The following is an 18,048-nucleotide window of genomic DNA, read 5'->3' as shown; positions in this document are numbered from 1 at the left end:
TACTCTGTCTCCCTCTCTGTCCCTTCCCTGCTCATGCTGTCAAAAATAAACATTTAAAAAATAATAAAAAATAAAAACAATTGAATTCACCACAAATGAAGATCATCCCAAGATGTATCCTCTCACAGACTGACCTTTTTATTTCTGTTGTTTACGTAAATAGATTATCACAAATTTAATACCTTTCAACAAATATTTTAAGGTTTTGGGTTTTTCTGTTTGTTTTTTTGAGAGAGAGAGAGCAAGCATTCACAAGCAGGGAGGGGCAGAGAGAGGGGAACAAAGGATCCAAAGTGGGCTCCGTGCTGACAATAGCTCAAACCCTCCAACCGTGAGATCATGGCCTGAACTGAAGTTGAACACTCAACGGACTGAGCCACCCAGGTGCCTCTCAGTTTTCAAAATAAGCACCCTAAGTTTTAAAAATAAGCTTCTTGGGACACCTGGGTGGCTCAGTCTGTTGAGTGTCCAACTCTTGATTTTGGCTCAGGTCATGATCCCAGGGTTGTGGGAACAAGCCCTGCGGCAGGCTCCACAGAGCCTGCATGGAGCCTGCTTAAGATTCTGTCTTTCTCGGGGCGCCTGGATGGCTCAGTCAGTTAAGGATCCAACTTCAGCTTAGGTCATGATCTCGGCAGTTTGTGAGCTTGAGACCCATGTCGCTCTGTGCTGACAGCTTGAAGCCTGGAGCCTGTTGTGGATTCTGTGTCTCCCTCTCGCCGCCCCTCCCCCCACTAGCACTCTGTCTCTCAAAAATAACATTAAAACATTTCTCTTTCTCTGTTCCTCTCCCCCGCTCACACTCCCTCTAGAAAATAAAAAACAAGCTCCTTTGTGGAAGCCACTGGTCCATAACAAATGGTGCAAAAGTTTGTATTGCCTGGAGTCCATTAAAATTTTCTAGTTACTACTATCTCTTCAAAGAACACTTTACCCATGAAGCTTTGCCCCCCCCCTTCCCCACGAGAGTGCCAATGGGTAGGCAGGATCCCAAGGCTCAGAGAAGACTTTTACTCCAAGCCATAGTATCTGTCAAAAAGCAATGATAATAACAATAGCTTACATGGATTGTACCTTCACTGGGACAATCTGAATACTCAATCTCATTTAACCATCATAGCAACCCAGCGGTAGATGTTATTACCATCATCACCGTGTAGTGGAAGGAGACTGAGGTACAGGGTCCCTAAGGTAACTTCCCTAAGGTCACTCAGCTTGTGGATGGCAGGTCTAAACGCTGGCACTCTGAGGTGCTCTGAATCTATGGTATGCACTCTTAACTGCTGTACTCTGGAACCCAACAGAGAGAGATCGTCCAGGCTGGCTCACAAGCCCTGTTTCTGGCTCTATTTCCAATTGAGAGAAGAGAATGAAGTAAAAAGTAAATTGAATTGTCCAGCAGCAGCATAGATCCTGTCCAAATGTAATGTTTCTCTTTGCGGCCGGGTGCTCTAGTAGGCAGAGATGACGGATGACACAACGCAGGTGGGATGAAGGCTGGCTCAGCGGTCATAGCCCCATCTGGATAATTTTCTGGACCAATACAGAAAAATGCGTCTTTGTGGAGGAGGTCAGTTGTATGGTATCCGATGGTAACTAGACTTACTGTGGTGATCACTTTGTAGTACATGCAAATGTTGAATTATGTGGTACACCTGAAACGAATATAATGTTATATACCAACTTTACATCAATAAAAAAGAAAAAGAAACATGCACCTTTGAGGCAGCACTAATGCTAACCTAATGGTGAAGTCAGTCACCACTACAGCAGGCTGGATCCCTGGGTTATTTGCAGTTCAGGGATTACTTTGCAGTTACTTCAAATAGCACTCTGTATTAAGTAGTAAAAGAGGGATTACAGTACCCCTCTTAGCTTGATAGTTACTTGCTTGAATTGTTTTTTGTTTTTTGTTTTTTTGTTTTTTGGGGTTTTTTTGCCTAGCAAAGGATTGCAGGTGGACTGGGTGATACTGGGCAATATCGTGTGGCTGCCCTTTGACCGTTTCTTCAACGGGGCTAGCCAGGAAAAAGCCCTGGTTTGGACGTTAGTGACCTAAGGTCTATCTGTCTTCATTCTGAGTCGTAAGCTTTTAGCTTGATTATGAGTTTTCCCATCCAAAAGTATGTACAGTTAGATGCCTTCATTTCTATGGGGCCTCAGGAGAGTCAGGAAACTTCATTTGGATCAAGATGTATGTCAAGATTGACATCAAGATGTCAATTATATCTCAAAAAGTGGAAAGAAAAAAGATGTGCTAGATGCAAGACAGCTTGCAGCTCCTCTCTGCCTCCTTTTCTCTCAGCAACTTTAATTTCTTAAAGATTTTTTTTAATGCTTATTTTTGAGAGAGTGCAAACTGGGGAGGGGCAGAGAAGGATCAGAAGCAGGCTCTGTGCTCACAGCAGAGAGCCCAATGCAGGGCTCAAACTCACGAACTGTGAGATCATGACCTGAGCTGAAGTCAGATGCTTAACTGACTGAGTCACCCAGGTGCCCTAGAAACTTCCATTTAAAAAAAATTTTTTTTTAATATTTATTTATTTTTGAGAGAGAGAGAGAGAGAGAGATACCGCACGACTGGGGAAGGGTCAGAGAAAGAGGGAGACACAGAATCCCAAAGCAGGCTCCAGGCTCTGGGCTGTCAGCAGAAAGCCTGACACAGGGCTCAAACTCACAAACCGTGGGATCATGACCTGAGCGGAAGTTGGACACTTAACCGACTGAGGTGCCCCAGTAACTTTCATTTAAAAAAAAAAAAAAGGAATATTTAAAACATGCAGAAAATTAGATATTGTACAGATGTAAGAGATGTTGACACTTTGTCATATTGACTATTTCATTGTTTGGGGACAAAAAATTGCAGCTAAACCAGTGCTCTAAGGTGTTTTCAACTCTTTAAAAAACAATTTATATAATACAATTTTTTAATGATGGAATATTTCAAAATTTGAAAAAAATTTGAAGATAATATAGTCAGCAGGGAGTATTAAAGTTTTGGTATCAGAGAAGTAACAAAATGTGTGTTCATTTACGTAACTTTTAAAAAATAATATTGCTTGCTGTGATAGAAGCTTGTATGGGTCCTTGTGTGCTCTCTTGATCCAGTTTTGGGGCCCTGGCTAGAGGCTGGTCAGTTCCCCTTCCTAAACAACCCATTAGGTCTGCAACACTAAACATCTCGCTTATCTGACTTATATACTCTGGACCACAAAACACCCACCCTAATTACCCCAGTGCCAAGTACCAGGCATCCTGGGACAGCCCCTGTGCCCCAGAGCCCACTGAAATTATTCAAATTAGCCAATCTTAAACCTGTTTGCCCTGTCTAACCCTTTCCTTCCAGCAAAAGCCACAATAAAGGTGCTTGCCCTTGAGGAGTTTCCCCGTGCTTTGCCTCATGACCAACCTGGTGCTTCCCCTGAGTGTCCTTGGGTGGCATGTGTTCTCCCTTGAGAGCTGAGTACAGAAAACTATAAAGCTGTTTTCTCTCTGTGTTTCAATGTTTATTTATTTTTGAGAGCGAACAAGCGGGGGAGGGGCAGAGAGAGGGGGAACAGAAGATCCCAAGCGGGTTCTGCGCTGACAGGCTGACAGGCTGGCAGGCTGACAGGATGACAGGAAGACAGCAGCAAGCCTGATGCAGGTCTTGAACTCACGAACAGTGAGATCGTGACCTGAGCCAAAGTCGGATGCTCAACTTGACTCAGCCACCCAGGCTCCCCATTTTTCTCTCTTATGATCAGCATCTGACCTCACCCAAGGTAATATGGTGAAAACAATTCCTTCTCAGTGCGGCTTCTATTTCAAAACCATCATGGTTGGATGGGTGGGAGGGAGCCTGAATTGAGGTCACTGCATCAGCCCCACAATCCCCACCCCTCTGGGGGACTAGTGCCTTATTAGGGAGCAGCCTCTCCTACCTCCGGTTCTTCACGGCAGACTTTGTGCTCCCCAAGGGCAAGTGAGAAAGGGGCCAGAGTTGGCCAATGACTCCTGAGCCTCATTGCATGTGGGGCAGAGGTGGTAGGACAGAAGTGTGGGCACAGGCCATGGGAGCTCCACTCCCTGTGAGGGCTGAATATATGCTAAGCATTTTCATGATCTATGCTTTTGTCAGAAGTTCTCTCTCTCTCTCTTTTTTTTAATCACTTGAGAGTTATTAAGCAGCAATGGCATCCTGTTAACATGTACATTTTGACTACTTTATGAAAAAACTAAACCCCAAATTTTATCGTACAAAATTGGAACAAATTTCAGATCTTTATTTTCACAATGGAAGTTGTTAATAATATTGACTTTTGGGGCGCCTGGGTGGCTCAGTCGGTTAAGCATCCGGCTTCGGCTCAGGTCGTGATCTCTCAGTCTGTGAGTTTGAGCCCCGCGTCGGGCTCTGTGCTGACTGCTCAGAGCCTGGAGCCTGTTTCAGATTCTGTGTCTCCCTCTCTCTCTCTGACCCTCCCCCGTTCATGCTCTGTCTCTCTCTGTCTCAAAAATAAATAAACGTTAAAAAAATTAAAAAAAAATAATATTGACTTTGAGGGGCACCTGGGTGGCTCAGTTGGTTAAGTGTTTGACTTCAGCTCCAGTCATGATCTCATGGCTCATGAGTTTGAGCCCTTCATTGGGCTCTGTGACAGAGCCTGGACCCTGCTTCGGATTCTGTGTTTCCCTCTCTCTCTGCCCCTCACCCACTCATGTTCTGTATCTCTCTCCTTCAAAAATAATAAACATTAAAAACAAATTTTTTTAAATAACGTTGACTTTGAAAGGTTTTGATCTACAACAGAAAAAAAGTGGGGGGGACAGTTGTAAGTTAAAGATCAGTTGAGTAAAGTGGTTTGGTATGTGAGTGCCAATGAGAGAGACAGAAAAAACATGGAAAGGATAGGGCTTACTCTTCTGTACAAGGAAGAAAAAAACAAAAATTAATTATACTGGGGCGCCTGGGTGGCTCAGTCAGTTGAGCATCCCATGGAGTCTGCTTAATAAGATTCTTTCACCCTCTCCTTCCCTGCTTGCGCTCTCTTCCTACCAAAAAAACAAACAAAAAAACTAAAAAACAAAAAAATCTGTATCACAGTTAGCCTCAAATGAAGAATCACTAACATGTCCTAAACTCTTGCTCTTGTCAGGGCATACCAGGGGCAGTCCACGTGGGGCACTATAAAGAAATCAGGGTCAATGGCTTCACCTGTAGCCGCCTGGTTAAGCTGAAGGATATTGCCCAGAGTTCCCTTCCCTGTGTATTTCCATCTGGGGTAGGGACTTCAAGAGAGATCCTTGTGTGAGCTTTCAGGCAGTAGGACCTGCGGTTCCTTATCATCCTAGGTGGGTGACAGCACCTAGCCTTATAGCTGCTGTCCTTCCCCTGCGGCCTCTGTTTACTTCCCCACTCCCGGGCCAGGTGTGTGTTTAGCTCAGGAAGGAAGGGTCTTCTACTGGATACCCACACTACCAAGGTCAGAGGCAAGAACAAGGAGAGCTAAGGTGAATTTTAGCTTCATCTCTGACTTGTGAGTTCCAGCCATTCTGGCTGTCCCCGACTTCATATCCGCCTTCCCTTGCAGACAGAGACTGCTTAACCAGCTCCCACAGTAGTATAACTTTCAAATCTCTGTAAAAAATTATATATATACACATTCTCTGGTGGTACTCTTCTTGTCTTTGAACCTTGATAGATATGGAAAGCCGCCCAAAATTTTTAGTTGCACTTATACAATAGATGGGTATTTAATGACATAGCTGAGTTCTTAGTGCCCTTCTGCTTAATATACTGGAAGAGATAAATCACCTGATCTGATAAGCAGTTGATTCTGCTGCTTTCCAGACATGTGGCAGCAGACATTTTTTTTAAGTTTATTTATTTTGAGAGAGAGAGCACGAGCAGGGGAGGGGCAGAGAGAGAATCCCCAGGCAGGCTCCGTGCTGTCAGTATGGAGCCCAATGCAGGGCTCGTGAGATCATGACCTGAGAGGAAATGAAGAGTTGGCTGCTTAACTGACTGAGCCACCCAGGTGCCACAGTAGAAATCTTTTTTTAAAAAAAGTAGTCCTGTGAACATTTTCCTAAAATGATATATTTTGCTATTGTCATCAAATGTACAAATATATCTACATACATTAAAAAGCTCTACAAAGATGTACCTAAAAGTGTTAACAAGGTTTCCTTCATGCTCACACTCTTCTGAATATTGGGATAACCACCAACTGCAATTATTCCCGCCCTTTGTCCTTTTTTCCTGGTTTCTCGTGTTAAGAAAACCAAAATATAACAGTAAATTTGAAGATGGATTGGCTTTATCAAGTGACTCATGAATTGGGCAGCAAGCAGAGAGAGAACTTCAAGGAGTTCTACAAAATGGAAGGCTATTATAGAAAGGAGGGTTGGGCAAGAAAGTCATTGGCAAAGGAAAAATGAAAGTTCTAGTAGGAAAGAGTTCAGGGTGACAAGGCTTCTCATTGGCTGAGCTACAGCATTTTCTGTTGGCTGGGCTTGTTGCTGGGCAGGAGAACATCTTTTCTCTTGCTAGGGTAGTAAAGTAGTGACATCTTCCAGTTGGAGATGCAAGGTATCTCTCCTCTTCTTTGGGGTAACTGACCAGTGATAGGGGGTAAGAGTTTCCTCTAGAAGTCTTCCCAACTCCAATTTTAGTTCAGGTTTCCTTTATTAATTTTCACATTCTCTTTTTTGGTCAAGATTGGTCTCTGAAAGCATCACTGATTAAGACTTAGGTTTTCCAAATTCAGTAGCCTTTTTTCCCTAATTTCAAAGTATTTTATCTCCCTGTTTAATTTCAAGGAAGGACCATCCCTGATTATTGTTTCCCATGTCAGAGGGAGAGTGCATGGACCCAAAACACTTGAGGCCACATCTCGGTAACAACAACAACAAAAAAAAGTGGTAGGGAGAACTCTCAGGCATTTCTTATCCAAAGTCTATATTTTGTCAAGGTTGTAAGCACTGGAGATCATCTCAAAGTGCTGAGCAAGCATCACACTCCAAACTTAGGGGCTTCATTGTAGCAACCTCACTTGTAGGTCATCTGGGGGCCCTCGTGCAATAAGTTGTCTCTCTTTGCTCTTACAGGTCTTAACTGCCTGTTATCAATGTTAATTTCATTGGCTATCATCAGAACCTGAGGAGCAAGCCCCTCATCAGAGAAAAAGTTCTTACACTTTCTCAATGACCATTTTATATGCACTGGGAAAAAAGTGTTAATAAAGACTATGAGTCATCTACTTTGTTATCCTTATGCCTATGACACACACACACACACACACACACACACGCTGAGAAAGAACAGTGGTAAACTAAAATTATAGATGTGAAAAAAGATTATGTTACTTGTTACTGGAATGTTTTTTGTTTGTTTTTAAATTTTTTTTTAACGTTTATTTATTTTTGAGACAGAGAGAGACAGAGCATGAATGGGGGAGGGTCAGAGAGAGAGAGACACAGAATCTGAAACAGGCTCCAGGCTCTGAGCTGTCAGCACAGAGCCTGACGCGGGGCTCAAACTCACGAACCGTGAGATCATGACCTGAGCCGAAGTCGGACGCTCAACCGACTGAGCCACCCAGACGCCCCTATTTGTTTGTTTTTTAAGTAATCTTTACACCCCAACATGGGGCTGGAACTCACTACTCGAGAATGAGAGTCGCATGATTTACCGACTGAGCCCGCCAGGGGTCCCTGGAATGTATTTATTCTTGCACTTGTTAATAGACTGGCTCATGTTCTGGACATTATTGCAAACCAAATAATAAAGATACCATGTAGATATGACTCAGAGAAACACAGATCAGTGCACAAAATCCCATCCCTTTCCTCATCTAACACCCTAGTTCCATCTCCTCCCTCCCCAGAATAAGGCAGTCCTCTTAAGACAGCTACAACATACCTTCCTTTAGATATTCTTCCTTCCCTACCTCCTCAAAACTAGACAGACACCTTAAGTAGTCTTAAGAGGTTTTGGACTGCAAGAAAGGGAGTGATATGCTTCCATAAAGTATTTTATCTCCCTGTTTAATTACAATAAGAATGTAAAAGTAATTTTGGAATTGTCTATGGAAAATTAAGATTCCATTTCTGCTGCTAAGCCTGGCAGGCATATGCCCAATGCTGAGTGAAATCAAATCTTGATATGATCACTACTTCTCACAGTAACCCTGAGAGATGGGATAGTTTTGTCTAATTTTACAGGTGAAGGACTTGCCTAAGGGTGTGAAAAGGTGTTAAGGAAAACTAACTCAAAATTAGTCAGGAAGCTATGAAGGGAGGGCTGTCACACAAGCCACTCCTCACAGTTTGCATAATCCAGCAGGAAGGAAGATTTCCTCTCGTCTCAGCCACCAATGAAAGGCTGCCTTTCATTTTTACCTGCAGCCAATGACTTCTCATTTTCCTCCAATGAACTTTGTTCAAAACACCCCTTCCCAACTTCCTCCTTTCCTCTATAAAAGGATGCTCTCCTCCATTGTTCTCTGTACTTCCTTATGGTTTGCCATAGCGTGCTTGTTCTGAATTGCAATTCCTCTGCCATTCCCAATAAACTCAATTTTGCTGGCTGAATTGCTTGCCTTTTTCTTTTAAAAGGTTGACGACGACGGTTATCCTGGATTTAAACCAGTCTGTCAAAGCTTCAAGTCTATATTCCTCTTAAACTCTCTACTAATTGCACCTGGACACAGCCAGTCCTCACTTTGTAGGGTTCCCTTATGCACAAATTACACTTACCATGGTTTAGTTACATATTAGTCCCTCAACAAGATCGTTCAAATTTTAGTTACCACAGTGTATTAACTGTAATTGCATAAAATATAAACGTTGGCTGCTAGCTCTTCAGGCCATAAATCACTACATACATAACAGATGTGTATTATGATAAGTGACAAGGCCTGTAAGTTCTCTGTCAGTGATCATCACTGTGAGTCTGTTGTACAGCTCACATATGGACAGAAAAGCATGTGACTGGGTCACCTCTTGTCTCCCAAAATAAAACTATGTGACATTTCAAAAAAAAAAAAAAAAGGATGATCAAAAGAGAGAATTGACCAACAAAGACAAAAGTGCAGCAAATAAGTGAAAAATGATAATGCTGGGAGTGAAATTGGAACTGAGTGTAAATGGAGTTATAGCCAAAAGAGCTGATGGGGAATGTTGACATTGCTGGTGTTCAAGAGACTCCAGATCTGCAGCCAGGGGAACTTGTTGAAAGAGAAGTTAACATAAAAAAAAGTATTTGTGATGAAAAGGTTAAAGGTGTCCTAGAGGAGGTGATGCTGGCAAAATAACTTTGTGCTAGAGGATTCTTGGAGATATTTCTTGACATTAAAAGTGCAAATGATAAGATGTTGGAAGGTGATCCAAATTTATAAAGGAGTATGACAGTTGGCCAAGGAATTAAAAAGATGCTCTTTCTGTCATAAGCTATACAATGAACATAAGAGGCGAGCATTGTTCAGACCACTCGTGGTAAGTTTTTACATATAAAACACTTTAATTCTCAACATTTCTAATAGGTTCCAGAATACAAAATAAATATTAGTTTTAGTGTTGTTTTCATTTCCCAGTACACTTATTACTGTCAGAGAGTTTTTACAGTTTTGGCAAAAATTTTTATCACAGAAATAAGAATATTTATAATAATTTATAATAATAATTTTTCCCCATTGAGCACTAAGATCGCTTTGCATCATTTCAGCTTGCATGGTCACCTTGACAGTCCCACACTACTGTACAAAGTGAGGAACACACAAGCACACTTACACATAGAGCAAAGAATCAGTCTGGCTTAAGAGGAACATCGCTAGAATGGGTCCCAAGCCTTCCGGGTTCTGTGCAATAATTTACTATTTGGGTGACTTTGCAAAAGTCATTTAACTTCCCTGGGCTGAATCTGAACAGTGCAATAAGGGGTCTTACCAGTGACTCTCTTCTGTCCTGGCCAGTCTGTCTTCTGTTAATTGACAACCAACAAGTTACTATTGGTAAAGGCCTTCATATTATCTTCTAAGTGAGAGGGCAACCTGACTCAATTTACAATGCAGTCATGAATATTGAATCTATAAATAAATCTACTGAATTCTGTAAGTACAATGAAAAACGTTTTGGCATTTCCTAAGAATGTGAACTATAAACTCTTCATTTCCTATTGGGACGTTGGCTGAGTCACAAAGTTGGTTTTCATTCATCTTCACCACAGCTGACAGAGAGGCCCCTATTTCCGTGGCTGAGCTCCCGTGAGCATGGCTCTTCTGGGTGCTGAATATACTCAGACAATTGTGCCCCTTAAATGTGACTTTATGTTTATAAAATCCGAGAGGATGTCAAAAACCTCACTTCTGCTGTATTTTTTAACACTTGAAATATTTATAGGAGAGTTCTTCCTAAGGATTAACACATGCGAGTATCTGCTCATTTTATTTATTTTTGTTTAAAGATTTTGTTTTTAAGTAACCTCTACACACAACATGGGGCTTGAACTTACAACCCCGAGATCAAGAGTTGCATGCTCTACCCACTGAGTCAACCAGGTGCCCCATAATGTACATCTTTCTTTCTTTTAAGATTTTATTTTTAAGTAATCTCTCCACCCAACAAGGGGCTTAAATTTACAACCTTGAGATCAATAGTCCCATGCTCTACAGACTGAGTCAGGCAGGCACCACCTCGACTCATTTTAGAGCAGTTCACTTTAAAAAGCAGTTAGTTTCATTTATTTATCTATTCAATACTACTTGGGCCCTTCCTTCAAGCTGGAGACCATTCCAACTGCCCTGGATACTCAGTAACTAAGCTAAACTTGGCGCCTGCCTTTGATTACTGGTGAGCAACAAAGACATTTAAACCTTGTTAAATAAAACTAGGTATTTTCGTTTAAAACACACATGAACACCTGCAGAAAAAGTATGTCTAGCCATTAGCAAATACTTACTGAGAACTTGAGCCCTGTGCTTAATGGTATGGAAGACAAAAAGAATTAAATTGTTCTGTCCTTGCATTTAGAGAGCTTATCACCAAGCCAAGGGATTTTCATTCTTTTCTGAAAAGGCACAATGTGTGTCTTATCAGGCTTATCACATATTATGCCCTTTCAGAAAAGAATAAAAATTCTCAGGAGCTACAAGTTAACTAAAAAGACCTTGAAATTGTAAAATGTGATTAGATCACACAGTAATAAAATACAAAAATTACTATAAAAACAACTCTAATCAATCCTTGTCTAAAATATATATTAAGCACCTGATAGGAAACTTAAAGTATATTAACAACTGTAAATAAAAGTCAACCACATTTAAGCCCTAGAGAGAAAGTCGAGAGCAAACCTCATATCTCCTTCACCCTTCTTTCTGTCCCTGAGGAGTCAAATCTCTGTGCTATTCACAAATGAGACTTAATACAAGTTGCTCTCAAATCTTATTCGTTGGATCACAGTGATTTCAGTGTTAAATAATCCACTTTGGGATACAATTTCACAGGGTGACAACTGGAGTTAGCAGAAGTCTCTTGCACCTCTCTTTGAGAAATATTACACCCGCAGAGTCAAAGTGGATAGCCAGCAATTAGAAGGCTGCCCTGCACTCTGTATTCAAGTGAGACTCCCTAAAGGAAACCGAAGCTTATTCTGCAGTAATTAGTGTGAGTATTTAACACAGGCAAGACTTAAGTAACAGGTTCTAGCCCTCCAGGCACAGGGGAGAAAGGCGGTGGCTTAGTGGCTTAGAGCAGAGCCAGCCTTGGAGAAACCCTTTCAAAGTGGCAGTTGAAGATAGTAGCATTTCAGTTCCTCCTTTCTTAGTCTAAAGCTGCACTGTGTGATAAGGGGGGCATTTAGCCACACAAGGCTATTGAGCATGTGAAATGTGGCTAGTGTGATTGACGACATGACTTTTTATTTTAATATTTTAATATTTTTATTTTTTATTTTTAAAAGTAATCTCTACACTCAACATAGGGCTCCAACTCATGACCCCAAGATCAAGAGTCACATGCTCTACTGACTAAGCCAGCCAGATGCCCCTGACTTTTTATTTTAATGTTTATTTTATTTTAAGAGAGAAAGAACAGGGGAGGGGCAGAGAGGGAGACAGAGAATCCCAGGCAGGCTCCATGCTGTCAGCACAGAGCGCCCTTCTAACTTTTTAGCTGTGGTAAAATACACAACATAAAATTGGCCATCTTATGGAGTTCCTGGGTGGCTTAGTTGGCTAAGCGTCTGACTTTGGCTTAGGTCATGATCTCATAGTTCGTGAGCTGAGCCGTGCATTGGGATCTTTGCTCACAGAGCAGAGCCTGCCTAGGATTCTCTCTCTCTCCCTCTCTGCCCCTCCTGTGTATGTGTGCTCTCTCTCTCTAAATAAATACAATAAAAATTTGGCCATCTTAACCATTTTCTAAGATCTGTGTTGTTAAACACATTTAACGTCGTGAATGGGCGGCTGGGTGGCTCAGTTGGTTGAGCGTCCAGTTTGGCTCAGGTCATGATCTTGCTGTTTGTGAGATCGAACCCCCTGTTGGGCTCTGCACTGGCAGCTCGGAGCCTGCTTGGGATCCTCTCTCTCCCTCTCTCTTTGCCCCTTCTCTGCTCATGCTCTTTCTCTCAAAAATAAAATAAAACTTAAAAAAAATAGTAATAAAGTTGAGCAACCAATCTCCATGACTCTTTTCATCTTGAAAGTCTGGAACTCTACACATATTAAACAATTCCCCCATTTTCTGCCTCCCCACGGCTCCTTGCAACATCACCGCTCTTCTTTCTGGTGCTATAAATCTGAGTACTTTTGATATCTGATGTAAGTGGAATCATGCAGTATTCAACTTGTGATGGCTCATTTCATGTAGCATGATGTCCTAAAGTTTCATCCACATAGTAGCATGTCTCAGAATCTCCTTCTCTTTTGCAGTGGGATAATATTCTATTGTATGGATATACCAAATTTTGTTTATTCATTCATCTGTCAATGAATTGGGTTGCTACCACCTTTTGACTATTATAAGCTGCTATGAACATTGGGGTACAGATATCTCTTTCAGACCTTGCTTTCAATTATTTTGAGTGCATATCCAGAAATGTAATTGCTGGATCATATGGTTGAGGTTTTTCCATACTGCTTTCCATAGTGGCTATACCATTTTGCATTCCTGTTGGCAACCCACAAGAGTTCCAATTTTTTCACATCCTTGCCTTATTTCAAATTTAAATACTGATTTAAAAAATAAATTTAAATACTGATACTCCATTCAGTTAGTGGAAAACTTTTAACTATGTTTGGAACAACATGGATATGCGAATCTACTTTTTTAAATGTAAATATTTTTTTTAATTTTTTATGTTTATTTATTTCTGAGACAGAGAGAGACAGAGCATGAGTGGGGGAGGGGCAGAGAGAGGGGGAGACACAGAGTCGGAAGCAGGCTCCAGGCTCCGAGCTGTCAGCACAGAGCCCAACGCGGGGCTGGAACTCACAGACCGCGAGATCATGACCTGAGACGGAGTCAGTCGCTCAACCCACTGAGCCACCCAGGCGCCCCATAAATGTAAATTTTACCAATAAAAATTTAACATCCGTATTGACATGTGCTGTAAGTGGAAAAAACACATCAGGTTTCAAAGGTCTAATCCAGTAAAAAATCATATAAAATGTCTCATTGATAATTTTATATATTGACTGCATATATAATATTTTAGATATACTGAAACAAATAAAAACATTAATATTAATTTTACCTGAGGGGCACCTGGGTGGCTCAGTTGGCTAAGTATCCGACTCTTGATTTTGGCTCAGTTCATATCTCACAGTTTGTGAGTTCGAGTCCCACATCAGCCTCTGCGATGACAGTGTGGAGCCTGCCTGGGATTCTCTCTCTTAAAATAAATAAACATTAAAAAATTAATTTTGCTTGTTTCTTCTTACTTTTGTAAATGCGCCTCCTAGAAAAATTTTAAATTACATATGTGGCTCACATTATATTTCTATTGGACAGTACTGCTATACTGGGAGCCTTCACTCCTACAGCATAATGAAAATCGCCAGATTCCAGAAGATAAACTTATCTCTGAGTCCCAGTTCTTTTAATATTTACATCTTCTGCTCTTAATATTTATATCTATCTTTTTTTTACTATGGGAGGATTCCCTGAATGAAAACTTCTAGCCACCTTTACAGCGAAAAGCTGGGCTGTTCGACCTAGTTCCCCAGTGACTATCTGGTTTCCATGTTTTGTTGGTGTATTACAGTCTTATGCCTTCCATTACAGTGTCAATTAACTCCTGTGCCTAGGGTGAAGGCTGGGGGCCTTCCTCCTTCACTGAGGAAAGCTCAGGAGATAGGCTAATGTGTTTTCAGAGTAAAAGAGGCAGTTTCCTTCTTCTTTAATTTGAAAATGCCTTGACACAACTTCTCCCATACCTTTGTGGTTCTTACCACTTACAGCTTCCATTCAGGAAGCAGTCAGGAATGCTGGAATGACTTATTTCCACGTAACAACAAAGTAGTGGGGCAGTACCTGGACCAGGTACGGTCACTTGCAGTGACTGATGGCTACACGCCAGAGGGGTGTGTGGGGACCCAGGAAGGAACTCTGAAATGTTGGGTAGGGAAGAACCAAAAGTGGAATTGAGGCAAAAGAGTTGTTGAATGTATTTTTGTCCCTCATACCTAGATCACTCAAGTTATAATAACTATCACCAGCGCTCTGAGTGCAAAAATAAAACTCTTTTCCTGGAGGATAATTGTTCATACTTTTTTTTTAAATAAAATTTTTATTATGGGACTACTTTATTTTTCAAAGATAGAGTTTGGTTATGTAAAGCTTATTTATTTATTTTGAGAGAGGGAGACAGAGTGAGAATGAATAAACATGCAAGCGGGGGAGGGGCAGAGAGAGCGAGAGGGAGAATCCCAAGCAGGCTCAGCACTGTCAGCGCAGAGCCCAACGTCAGGCTCGAACTCACAATCTGTGAAGATCATGACCTGAGCCGAAATCCAGAGTAGGACACTTAGCCAACTGAGCCACCCAGGCACCCCTGGGATAATTTTAAATCTACAGAAAAGGTGCAAAGATAGTATAGGGAATTCCTGCATACCCTTTACTATTTCTCTTATATTTAATGTCTGATATAACCATGGCACCTTTGTCAAAACTAAGAAATTCACATTGGTAGAATACTCTTAATCTATAGACTTTAATTTGGTTTTACCATTGATGTCTTTCTATGATTCTAGAACCCAACACACAAGCCACATTCCATTTCACATGCAAGCTTTTTATATACAAAGACCTTGCCCCATTTTACCATTCACCTTAATGTTTTGATTTCTCATTATAGCCTGTAAGGTTTTATTTTTTGTGTATGCTTACATATAATTATTTTTTTTTAAATTTTTTTCATTTTTGAAACGTTTATTCATTTTTGAGAGACAGAGTGCAAGCAGGGGAGGGGCAGAGAGAAAGGGAGACACAGAAACTGAGGCAGGTTCCAGGCTCTGGACTCTCAGCACAGAGCCTGACGCAGGGCTCAAATCCACGAATTGTGAGATCATGACCTAAGTCGAAGTCGGACGCTCAACCGACTGAGCCACTCAGGCGCCCCTGCTTAAATTCTGAAATAGGAGTTTATTCATATTGGTGATGCCCACCAAAGACTACGCATAGTTATGATCAAACAATGAAGGATTAAAACAAAACAAAACAAAACAGGGGCACCTGGGTGGCTCAGTCGTTTAAGCCTGAACTTTGGCTCAGGTCATGTTCTCATGGTTCCTGAGTTCGAGCCTCAAGTCCGGCTCTGTGCTAACAGCTCAAAGCCTGGAGCCTGCTTCAGATTCCGTGTCTCCTTCTCTCTCTCTGCCCCTCCCCCACTCACACTCTGTCTCTCAAAAATAAACATTGAAAAAAAATCTTTTTTAAAGATGGAAAGCAAAAGAAGACTGCTTAGCAGCTTTTGCTACAGAAATATGACAACTTTTGGCCCCCCATACTGCTAATTACGACTGTGTACAAATTCAGGCTGTCTTGAGAGCAAACTGGTGGCCTGGATGTAGGAGGAACTCAAATGACATTGAACTGGCGCTTTTCTCCAGCAATGAAGATCTTAGCGATGACATCCTCTACCCCAGCACTTTGTCTCTGAGAACCGGGCCAGAAGCCAAAGCCCTGTTCTCCAGAGGAACCTAGAGCCAGGTGAAGCTACCTGACAGTGCGGAGTAGGAACCCAAGAGCTGGGAGCACAGCCTGCGCCCACTCCTCATGCTCTGCCCTCTGAGCAGCCATTATGTCTCTGGTGTTCCTGGTTCCCTCTTTCTCCCTCGGCAGGAAACGACTCCATATCTCCTCACACGGTGGTCTTCTATCTAGACGTCTTTGGGGCCCGCCCTTTGAAGTGCTTCTCAGTGGGCAGCCTCAGCGACTCAGGAATGTTCTGCGGCGCCACTCCCCTACCTCACTGTCCGCACCCACAGGCCCTGGCTCCGCCCACGCTTGGCAGACCAATCCCCGCTCCGTTTCAGGCGCGACACATGGCGCCCTCGCGGCCCCGCCCCCGGAGCCAGCCACTGAGGGCCTGCCCCGCCGCGCTAAGTCGATCCTGCTCCATCTTCCTGGGGAAGAAGGTGGGGTTTGGCGAGAATATGGAAGCGGAGCGGGGGCGCGGGCTCCCGGGGCTGGTGCTCCCGGGTGCTGGGGTGCAGGGTCGAGCGGAGACCCGGCAAGCCCAGAACAGTGGGGCTGCCGGAAGCGCTGCGTGTGCCCGAAGGGCGGGGCGGGGGGAGCTACCGCGCGCCAGACCCGACCCTTCGGAGGCCCCGCCAGGGGAGCAATGCCAGGGGTTTCCATGGTGATAATAAACAAGCTCCAACTGCCTTAGCTACAAATGCCTAGTCCCCAGTGTTCCATCCTCCCCTGGGTGCTCAGAGGGACAACCAAGGTGCGGAATGTGAAGAAGAGCGAGAGCGTGGAGACTCGGAGTCCGATGTGAGGGGCGGGACGGGCGGCGGGTCCGAGGCTGAGGGTCGTACAACTGGGACCTGCAGAGAATTGGGCCCTCTGGGGGTGGGGACAATGGGACTGGGATTTGGAGTGTGTGTTTGGGGGGGGAGGGGGGTCGTTGTAGAGCGAGCCAAGGTTCTTGGCTCCAGTGGGGGAATCGCTATTCTGTCTGGGGAGATGGAGACAGGAGGATCCAGAGGGACCAAGTGTGAGGAATCCCTTCCTTAGGGCAGGGGTGTCAGGGAGGAGCAGAGAAAGGAGACACAGAATCTGAAGCAGGCTCCAGATTTTGAGCTGTCAGCACAGAGCCCTGTGAGGGGCTCAAACTCAAGAACCTCAGGATCATGACCTGAGCTGGAGTCGGAAGCTTAACCGACTGAGCCACCCAGGTGCCCTATGATATTCCGTTTAATAAGCAGGCAACAACTTATTTCTTCACTATTCTGTTAAAGGACATATAAGTTATTTCCATTTTGGGATATGATAAACAATGGTACTTTGAACCAGCATGTCTTCTGGAGCACATGTGCCAGATTTACTTTAGATTCTACCTGCAGTGGAATTCCTGGGTTATAGGGTTTGCCCACATTCAACTTCATCACATAAAGATACTATCATTTTATTTTATTTTTTTTTAGTTTGTTTATTTTTGAGAGAGAGTGTGTGTGTACGCAGGGAGGAGCAGAGAGGGAGGGAGAGAGAGAATCCCAAGCAGGCTCCATGCTATAAACACAGATCTGGACTCGGGGCTCAATCTCACGACCCTGAGATCATGACCGGAGCTGAAATCAAGAGCCGGTCGGTCGCTTAATGACTGAGCCAGTCAGGCACCCCCATAAAGATACTTTCTAAAATAGTCGTACCAATTTACCTCCCTAGCCCCAGTGGGATTGCTAGATTATAAAGTATTTAACTTTATAAGCAATTACTAAACTTTTCCAGTGTGTGTACCATTTTGCATTCCCGTTAGCAATGCATGAGAGTTCCAGTTGCTTTACATCTTCACTAGTACTTGATATTGTCATTTTAGAAACTTAAAATATTTGTTCTAGCCAT

The 18,048-nt window shown here is 42.9% G+C and overlaps 1 protein-coding gene across 1 annotated transcript in view; it reads right to left on the bottom strand.

Annotated features, from left to right (window-relative positions):
* Positions 1 to 233: 233 nt before the first annotated feature.
* Positions 234 to 18,048, bottom strand: part of ZNF239 (zinc finger protein 239) — a 129,244-nt gene continuing 111,429 nt past the window's right edge. Inside the window, exons 4-5 of the transcript XR_008292171.1 lie at positions 13,733 to 13,870; positions 234 to 1,655 (exon numbers count right to left, since the gene is read on the bottom strand). The gene's annotated coding sequence lies outside the window, so the exon portion shown is untranslated. The remainder of the gene's footprint in view (positions 1,656 to 13,732; positions 13,871 to 18,048) is intronic.

This window comes from Acinonyx jubatus, chromosome D2 (assembly GCF_027475565.1).
Source record: "Acinonyx jubatus isolate Ajub_Pintada_27869175 chromosome D2, VMU_Ajub_asm_v1.0, whole genome shotgun sequence".
Lineage (NCBI taxonomy): Eukaryota > Metazoa > Chordata > Mammalia > Carnivora > Felidae > Acinonyx > Acinonyx jubatus.
This window is presented reverse-complemented; position numbering and strand designations above follow the sequence as displayed.